Source organism: Bison bison, unplaced genomic scaffold (assembly GCF_000754665.1).
Source record: "Bison bison bison isolate TAMUID 2011002044 unplaced genomic scaffold, Bison_UMD1.0 scf7180017864270, whole genome shotgun sequence".
Classification (NCBI taxonomy): Eukaryota; Metazoa; Chordata; class Mammalia; order Artiodactyla; family Bovidae; genus Bison; species Bison bison.
The window spans coordinates 662,011-671,922 of record NW_011494842.1 but is presented as its reverse complement, the minus strand read 5'-3'; the positions used below and the strand labels follow the sequence as shown (position 1 = coordinate 671,922).

At 40.4% G+C, this 9,912-nt stretch overlaps 1 protein-coding gene and 1 non-coding gene across 2 annotated transcripts in view; one reads left to right on the top strand and one right to left on the bottom strand.

Annotated features, from left to right (window-relative positions):
- The window catches only part of PRIM2 (primase, DNA, polypeptide 2 (58kDa)), a 346,489-nt gene that overhangs the window by 317,446 nt on the left and 19,131 nt on the right, over positions 1 to 9,912 (top strand). The window lies entirely within an intron of this gene.
- TRNAC-ACA lies at positions 2,322 to 2,393 on the bottom strand. Its single transcript has one exon. It is a non-coding gene; the product is annotated as a tRNA-Cys (tRNA).

The following is a 9,912-nucleotide window of genomic DNA, read 5'->3' as shown; positions in this document are numbered from 1 at the left end:
CTTTAAGTTGGAGCTTGGGCGTGCATGCATGCGTGCTCAGTCGTGTCCGACTCTTTGCAACCCCATGGACTATACCCCACCCGGCTCCTTTGTCCATGGGATTTTCCTGGCAAGAATACTGGAATGGTTACCATTTCTTCCTCTAGGGTATTTTTCTGACCAAGAGACTGAACCCGAGTCTCCTGTGTCTCCTGCATTGACAGGCAGATTCTTTACCACCAAGGGCTTCCCAGGTGGCTCAGTAGTAAAGAATTCACTTGCCAAGGAGGAGATGCAAGTTTGATCACTGGGTTGGGAAGATCCCCTGGAGAAGGAAATGGCAACCCACTCCTGTATTCTTGCCTGGGAGATCCCATGGATGGGAGCCTGGTGGGTTACAATCTGTGGGGTTGCAAAGAGTTGGACACGACTTAGTGACTGGACAGCAACAACTCTGCCTGTGCTCTGTAAATGGAACAGAACAGTCTAGATGACAGAACATCTGTTTACAGCATGGTTTACTGAATATTTTAAGCCCACTGTTGAGACCTACTGCTCAGGAAAAAAGATAACCTTTCAAATTATTACTGCTCATTGAACATCCACTTGGACAGTCAAGAATTCCGATGGAGACGTACAACATTTATGTTGTTTTCCTGCCTGCTAACACAGTGCCCACTCTGCAACCCATTGGTCAAGGAATAATTTCAACTTCCAAGTCTTATTATTTAAGAAATGTTTTGTAAGGTTATAACTGTATAGGATCTGGGCAAAGTCAATTGAAAACCTTCTGGAAAGGATTCGCCATCCTAGATACCATTAAGAATGTTTATGATTCATGGGAAGAGGTCAAAATATTAACATTAACAGGAGTTTGGAAGATGTTGATTGCAACTTTCGTGGATGACTGAGGGGTTCAAGACATCACTGGAGGAAGTAATTGCAGATGCGGTGAATGTAGCAAGAACTGGAATTAGAAGTAGAGCTCAGAGGTGTGACTGAATTGCTATAATCTTAGTGTAAATCTTGAATGAATGAGTTGTTTCTTATGAATCAACAAAGTGTTTTTTTGAGATTAAATGTAATCCTGGTAAAGATTCTATGAAGACTACTGAAATGACAACAAAGGATTTAGAATATTCTGTAATCTTATTTTATAAAGCAGCAGCAGGATTGGAGGAGACTGACTCCAATTTTGAAAGAAGCTCTCCTGTGGGTACAATACCATCATACAGCATTGTGTCCTGCAGAGAAATCATTTGCAAAAGGAAGAATTAGTTAACATTGCAAGTTTCATTGTCTTATTTTTAGAAATTGCCCCCAGCTTTCAGCAACCACCACCTTGATCAGTCATCAGCCATTAACACTGAGGCAAGACCCTCCTGCAGCAAAAAGATTATGACAGGCTGAAAGCTCAGATGATGGTTAGTGTTATTTTGTAGTAAAGGATTTTTAAATTGAGATATGAACATTGGGAGGTCCCTGGTGGTTCAGTGGTTAGGAGTCTACCTGCCCATGAGGGGACAGGTTTGATCCATAGTCCTAGAAGATTCCACATACCACGGGGTGACTGAGCCCATGCACAACCACTAATCCCGTGCTACAGAGCTCATGCTCTGCAACAAGAAGAAGCCAGTGCAGTGAGAAGCCTTCATGCCACAACTTCAGAAAGCCCAGGTACTGCAGGGAAGACCCAGCACAGCCAAAAAAAAAGAAACAATTAAAATATTTTTTAAAATATACATAACGTTTCCTTAAGACATATTGCCGTTACACACTAGGAAACCAAAAAATTTGTGGCTCACTCTGTTTCAGTACTCGCTTTAATGTAGTGGTCTGGAACCGAACCCACAATGTCTCTAATATTGCATTGCCTGTAGTCACGCAATGGAATATTACTCAGCAATAAAAAAGTGACAAACTTCTGGTATGTCCAGCAGGCGGCACCATGCTAGTTGAGACATCAGATATGATTCCTTCTATGTACAGAAAGCAGAGTGATTGTTGGGAATGGAGGAGGTATTGGTTACAAAGGGTCGGGGGTTGACTGAATGATGGAGATGTTTTGTCTGACTGTGGACGTGATGTCATGACTGAGTTTGTCCAAATTAAACTATACACTAAAGGGGGGTATATTTTACTGCATGAAAATGTATACCTTAATTTTTTTAATGGAAAGAAAGAGAGAATGGGTAGATAGTAGCATGAAAGAAAAGTGAAGTCGCTCAGTTGTGTCCAACTCTTTGCAACCCCATGGACTGTAGCCCGCCAGGTTCCTCCGTCTATGGGATTTTCCAGGCAAGAATACTGGAGTGGGTTGCCATTACCTTCTCCAGGAGATCTTCCCGACCCAGGGATTGAACCTGGGTCTTCTGCATTGTAGGCAGACACTTTACCATCTGAGCCACCAGGGAAGTCCAAGTAACATAAAGAGCCAAATAACCATCTTTCATGGCAGGATTTCTATAGATTAAGTTAATAAATAAAGAACCCAAAGTATCAGCATGTAGCTTAGAATTATATAGGCAACAATCTGTATGGCCCCAAAGTGGAAATGGTTAAAGGAACTGCATCTTGAGAATAGACCAGTCAGGGAAGAAGCTTGTGGTGGGAGCTTTTGATATTAATAATTAGCCACACTGTATACTTAAAACATTTATTTTCACTCTCATAAGCAGTCGCTTATGGTTAAACAGAACAGTCTAGTGTTATTTATGAAGTTTAAATTAAGTGGTCATGTGCCTGACGGGAAGGTGCTAATAGCAGTAGTGAGAGCTGACCTGTTATCTTTGGTTGTGAGGGTTTCAGCCTCTACCCCCTATCCTCCCAGCACTGTAGTGTCTGGCCCCTGTTAAAAGTGGTGACTGGTCTGAAGTTTTGTTCTCTTTGCTAATGAAGAAACTAGCTGCTTCAGTTTCGTAGATGATGGGAGAAAGGTGACAGTAGCATTTGCAGTTCATTGCCCTTCTCTTGTGTCTGCCCACTGAGCCCCAGTTCCCATGGAGCGGGCTGAGAAAGGCAGGCTCTGCTGCCTGTGCGGGGTTCTGTCAGAGTGGGGCTCTGGGGCCTCCCCCAGGCAGTGAGCATGGCTCCAGGAACGTTCTGTGTCTTCTAAGCTGTCGGTTACAGGAACACCCTTGAAACACCTGAGGCAAAGGCCATTGTTTTCTCTGCTTGTAAAACGTTCAGGGGTTTGGAACCCTGGAAAATTCTCTCTGAGCTGTCCACGCTGGTGACCAAATGAATACGTATGTTTATAAGCTATATTGGCCAATTTTTTGCCCACACCGTCCATTCTTCTCCTTGAAATACTGGTATGCATTTTAAGCTCAGTTTCTTTTAAGAATTTCCAGTGAGGTAATAATCCTGCCAGTGCTTTGCTGGTTTGTTCAGTTAACCATCCCTATCAGTAGTTCCTGCCAAATTTAGATGTCTTGAGTTTTGGTTTTTAGTTTTCATTTTGCCTTCACCTCTTGTATAAAAAATTATAGTTTTATAATGAAATGGTAATATTTTATAGTATGATACAGAAATTTAAGAAGAATCTGCATTCAAAATATTAAGAATAAAATCTTTAATTGATCTTAAATAGTTTCATTTCTCTGAAGAGTTTTTTTTCTATTGTGAAAAGATACACATGAAATTTTCACATTGTAATTTTTTCACAGGCGCTTGGAACAGTGTGCTGTATCCTTTTCAAGTTGTAAAGTTTTCTTTTTACTATGCTGAGTCATGCATGCATATCATTAATTCTCATAGAATTTAATAAAGAACAGTAATTGCTGCATACACGATAACTTAAAGGTGGTAGTTCTTTGTAATATATGTCAAGGTAGAGTTAATACCTTTTATTGCAGTCTGTGAATGCTTGTACCCTTTAGTGTTTTTTCTCTCTTATTATGCAGAAATAAGTGATGTGCTTGTTCTGTCACTGGACACAGGACCTCTTCTCTGGTTTTATATTTTGGCCTGCTCTGCACGACTTGCTTGTTTTTCTTTTTACTTTAAATTCAGTTGAAATTCTTTTTGGTTTCTTTCAGGGAAAGCCTTTATTGTGAGGTGAATAATGATTTTTATGTACCTAAATTTAGGAATGTGTTTAATAAATTATTTAAACCCTGGCAAATAATATGAAATAAAGATGAGAATAATTCCACTTACAGGTGGAAATAGGGTTTCAAAAGTCCTAGTTACTTTTCTTCTTATTGAGATAAAATTCACATGATATGAAATAAACCATTTAAAGGTGTACGATTCAGTACGTTTTGCACATTTGTAGTGTTGTGCAGCCAGCACCAGCCAGCTTGTCACCCGGTGAAGCCCGGTCCCTGGTGGCAGCCCTCCCCGCCTGGCAGCCAGCCAGCTCCACGGGTGTGTCCGTGCCAGGGCCGCCTGTGAATGGAGTCACACAACAGGGGTCTTCTGTGTTTGCCTTCTTTCGCTGAGCATGTTTTCAAAGTTCCTCCTTGTAGCATCTGCCATTACCTCATCCCTCTTTGTGGCAGAATAATATTCCAGTGTGTGTGTATCCGTTCACCCCTCAATGGACAGTAAGTTGTTTTCCCTTTTGGCTGTATAGTCTGATAGCATCGCTGTGGGCGTTCACATACAAGTATTTGTCTGAGTGCCTGCTTTCAGTTCTTCCGGGTGTACACCTAAAAGTGGCATTGCTGGGTTATAGGATAATTCTGTGTTTAACCTCTTGGGGAGCTACCAGGCCGTTTTCCACTGCAGCAATACAGTTTCACATCCCACCAGCTGTGCTGTGCGGGGTTCTGAGTTCTCCACTTCCTTGCCAACACCTGTCACCCTGCCCCCTTTTGTCAGTTATAACCATCTGAGCCTGACATCTCTGGCTCTGTAGATGCATCACCTTAGTCTCTTCCTTTTCATGGGACATTTTCCCTGTGTGTCTTCACATCACATCTTCCCTCTGTGTATTCTTTGTTTCCTTTTTTTATAAGGACACCAATCGGGTTGGATTCAGACTGACCCTGATGACCTATTTTAGTTTCATTTCCTCTGTAAAGACCTTTTCTTCAAATAGGATCCTGTTCTGAGGCAGGAGGGATTAGCTTTTTGGAGGAAGACAGTTCAGCCCCTAACACCTTGTGAAGTGGTACCTTGTCGGGGATTTGACCTACATTTACTCTGATGACTAGTGATGCTGAGCATCTCTTGTGCTTGATGGCTTCTCTGTCTTCTTTGGAGAAATGTCTGTACAAATCTTTTGCCCATTTTGAATTGGGATGTCTTTTTATTATTGAGTTTAAGTGTTCTTTATATATTTTGGATACTAGGCTCTTATCAGATAATATTTGATTTTTTAGGTCTGTGTGAGCTGCTATAACAAGTTATTGTAGGGTGGATGACTTCTACCCTCATGGTTCTGGAGGCTGAGAAGTCCAAGGTCAAGGCCCTGGTAGATTCAGTGCCTGGAGAGGCCCCGCCTCCTGACTCATGGATGGCTGTCTTCGTCTTCTCGCTGTGTTCTCACGAGGCAGAAGGTGGCAAGAGCTCTCTGGGGTCTCTCTTACAAAGCACTGAGCACCTCCCAAAGGCCCTACCTCCTCATTCCATTGCACTGGGGCTTAGGATTTCAGCATACAAACTTTGGTGAGGGGTGAGGGGCACAAACATTGAGTCTATAACAGCAATTTTTTCCTCCCATTCTGAGGTTGTCTTATCAGTACTTTTTTGATAGTGTCCTTTGGGCTTCCCTTGTGGCCCACCTGGTAAGGAATCCGCCTGCAATGCAAATTCAATCCCTGGGTTGGGAAGATCCCCTGGAGAAGAGAAAGGCTACCCACTCCAGTATTCTGGCCTGGAGAATTCCATAGACTGTATAGTCCATGGGTTTGCAAAGAGTCGGACACAACTGAGTGACTTTCACTTCACTTGAGGGACAAAAGTTTTTAATTTTGATGAAATCCAGTATGTTTTTGTTGTTGTTGTTATTTACAGTTTACTGTCATATTTGAAAGTCCATTGCCAAATTCAAAGTTATTGAAAATGGACACATGTATTGTAGGAGTCTTAAAGTTTTAACTCATATTTAAGTCATCAGTCCACTTTGAGTTAATTTTTGTATATGATGTGATATACAGAAGTCCATCTTCATTCTTTTCCATGTAGATGGCCAGTTGTCCCAGCATCATTTACTGAAAAGACCATTTTTCCCATCGTAATCATCTTAAGACCCTTGTTAAAATTTCATGGGATGTAATTATATGGCTTTATTTCAATACTCTGTACAATCAAGGTTCCCAAAGATTCTATAGTGTTGGTCAGTATGTTTGTCTTTTTGCCATATAACACTTTTTTTGATTACTAAAATTGTAGTAGATTTTGAATCAGGAGGTTTGAATTTTCCAACTTCATCTTTTTCAATATTGTTTTGACTGTTTGGAGTCCATTGCAATTCCATGTGAATTTAAGGACTGGCTTTTTCATTTCTGCAGAAAAGGCCATTAGAACTTTCATAGGGATTCCACTGAATCTGTAGTTTGCTTTGGGTAGTATCGATATCCTCTCAATATTATGTTTTTATCTGTGGACAAGGGATTTTTTTTTTTTTCTGTTTGTTTAGGTCTTTAATTTCTTTCAGCAGTGTTTTGCAGTTTTCAGCATACCTGTCTTTCGTCTCCTGGTCTTAGTCATTTTATTCTTTTGCATGCTGTTGTAAATGGAACTTTTACTTTGTGTCCTTTTTTGATAGTTGATTGCTAGTGTTAGAACTACAAGTGGTTTCTACAAAGAAATGTTCTTGTATCCAGCAATTTTGCGTAGTTTATTGCTCTAATAGTTTTTTTAACGGATTTTTTAGGATTTTTCTGTATATGAGATCATGTCATCTGTGGATATATATTATAGTTTTGCCTTTTTCATCTGCATTTGAATGCCTTTTATTTCTTGCCTATTTGCTCTGACTCGGACTTCAGTGTGTTTTTGAATAGCAGCGGTGAAAGCAGGCAGCCTTGTCTTGCTTATTCTTGATCTCAGGGCTAAGACTTCGTCTTTCACCGTGAATATGATACTAGCCATAGGTTTTCCATAGATGCCGTTCATTATGTTAAGGAAGTTCCTTTCTATTCTGTGTGTGTGTTTAAACATGAAAGTGTGTTGGATATTTTCAGAAGCCTTTTCAGCATCTGAAGTGACGGTGTGGTTTTTGTCTGTGGTTTACACATTGATCAGTTTTCATCTGTGAGCCACCCTGGCATCAGGGGGATAAATCCTGCTTGGACATGGTTTATAATACTTTTAATGTGCTGCTAGATTTGGTTTGCTAGGTATTTTGTATCTTGGATTCATAAGGTTTATTGGTCTGTAATTTTCTTAATGATATCTTTCTTTGGCTTTGCTGTCAGGGTAATAGCTGGCCTCTTGAGTTGAGTTAGAAAGTGTTGACTCCTTTTTGGAGAAGGACTTGAGACAATTGGGCTTTCCTGGTGGCTCAGACAGTAAAGAATTTACTTGAGGTATGCAAGACCTGGATTCAGTCCCTGGGTTGGGAAGATCCCTGGGGAAGGAAATGGCAACCCACTCTAGTATCCTTGCCTGGAGAATCCCATGGGCAGAGGAGCCTGGTGGGCTACAGTCCATGGGATCGCAGAGAGTCGGACATGACTGAGCAGCTTTCATTCACTCACTTGCGAAGCATTCAGTTCAGTTAAGTCACTCAGTCATGTCCGACTCTTTGCGACCCCATAAATTGCAGCACGCCAGGCCTCCCTGTCCATCACGAACTCCTGGAGTTCACTCTAACTCACGTCCATCGAGTTGGTGATGCCATCCATTCGTACTCTTTAAATGTTTGATAGCCATCTGCTGCTGCTACTAAGTCACTTCAGTCGTGTCCGACTCTGTGCAACCCCATAGACGGCAGCCCACCAGGCTCCCCCATCCCTGGGATTCTCCAGGCAAGAACACTGGAGTGGGTTGCCATTTCCTTCTCCAATGCATGAAAGTGAAAAATGAAAGTGAAGTCGCTAGTCTTGGGCTCTCTTTGTTGGGAACTTTTTAAACACTCAATCTCTTTGACTATTATAGGTTTGTTCAGATTTTCTGTCTTCTTAGGTCAGGTTTGGTAATTTGTGTGTTTCTAGCAATTTGTCCATTTTATCGAGGCTACCTAATTTATTGGTATGAAGTTGTTTGTAGTATTCCCTTATGATCTCTTTCAGTGAGGTCATTAGTAATGTCCCCTCTTTCATTGCTGATTTTAGTCTTGGTGTCTTGTCTCATTTTTTTTTTTTCCTTATTCAGTCTTTGTCAAATTTTATTGATCCTTTCAAAGTAACAAGTTGTTTTTTAATTTTCTCTATTGTATTTCTCTTCTCTATTTTGTTTAATTCTAATTTTTATTTCCTTCTTTTTGTTGGTTTTGGGTTTAGTTTGCTCTTTTTCTGGTAGGTTATTGATTTGAGCTTTTTCTTCTTTTTTATTGTAGTGTGTACAGCTGAAGATTTCCCCATGAGCATTGCTTTCTCTACATTCTGTATAAGGCTTGGATGTTGTATTTTTGTTTTCATGTGTTTCAAAGTATTTTCCAATTACCCTTATGATTTTCTTCATTCCTTGACCCATTGGTTATGAATGTGTTTAATTTTTACATATTTTAAATTTTCCAGTTTTCTTTGTGTAATTAATTTCACCCCACTTTGATCACAGAAGATGTTTTCTATAATTTCAGTATTTTTAAAACTATTAAGTCTTGTTTGGCCACCTAACAGATGGTCTATCCTGGAGAATGGTCCCTGTGCACTTGAGAAGAATGTGTATTTTTTTTTGGTGGTTGACCAAAAGAAGGAAATGGCAACCCACTCCAGTACTCTTGCCTAGAAAACTCCATGGATGGAGGAGCCTGGTGGGCTATAGTCCACGGGGTCGCAAAGAGTCGGACACGACTGAGCGACTTCACCCCCAAGACAGCTGATGTCAAGTCTTTGTCAGATGAATCCAATGCCTGTGCTTCCAGGGGGACAGTTTGTATTCATTTCTCCTGTGAATGGACCCTGCCTACTTGTTTCTTTCCAAACTTTATAATAATTTCTAGAAAACTGGACATTTGAAATATTCTAGGTTGCTAACTCGGAAAGCCTGACTGTCTGTGCATGCTTGATCTGGGCTCTCCAGTTGCAGGCACAGCTGCATGCAGTGACGGTTCAGCGCTTGACGTGTGGATGATCCACACTGAGAGGTGCTGAGGGCAGTGGTGAGTTCAGGGACCAGCTCTCCTGGGAAAAGAAAAAGACCTTGACTTGTGTCACTTGCTGATTTTTGTTGTGTGAATACTCCTACTGGACACATTATCAACGTGATGTTCAAACCCTTACTTGGGAAGAGATGTGCACAGCTCCCACACACAAGCCAGTGTTGTCCACTCCAGCACACTGCCTGCCATAAGGGGAGAATGCATGCCAGGTTGCAAAGAATTAATATGAAAAGCAAGTGTAAAATATCTTAGTAATTATATTTTTATATTGATTACATATTGAAATGATCATAAACAATACTTATTTAAATAAGATGTATTATTTAAATTGATTTCACATTTCTTTTTACCTTTTTACTTGTAATTTTAGAAAATTTAAAATTGCAAATGTTACTCATTGTGTTCCCATTGCTGAGTATTTCTCTAAATGGTTAGTTGAGACTGTTAAGTATTACAGTGATTTGGTCCTATTTCTATATTCATATTTTAATATTTGCTTCTAACATACAGTCGTGCTTAACCTATTAGAGCCAATATTTACTTTTACGTGTTGACCTATAAATGAGTGAAAATAAGGCTACTCATTTTTCAAGTTTTGATGAATGATTCATCATTTACAAGTATATTTCTGTACTAGTATAGTCCATGGGGTTGCAAAGAGTCAAACACAACTGAACGACTTTCACTTTCCTTTCAGTACTAGTGTTGTTTAAACT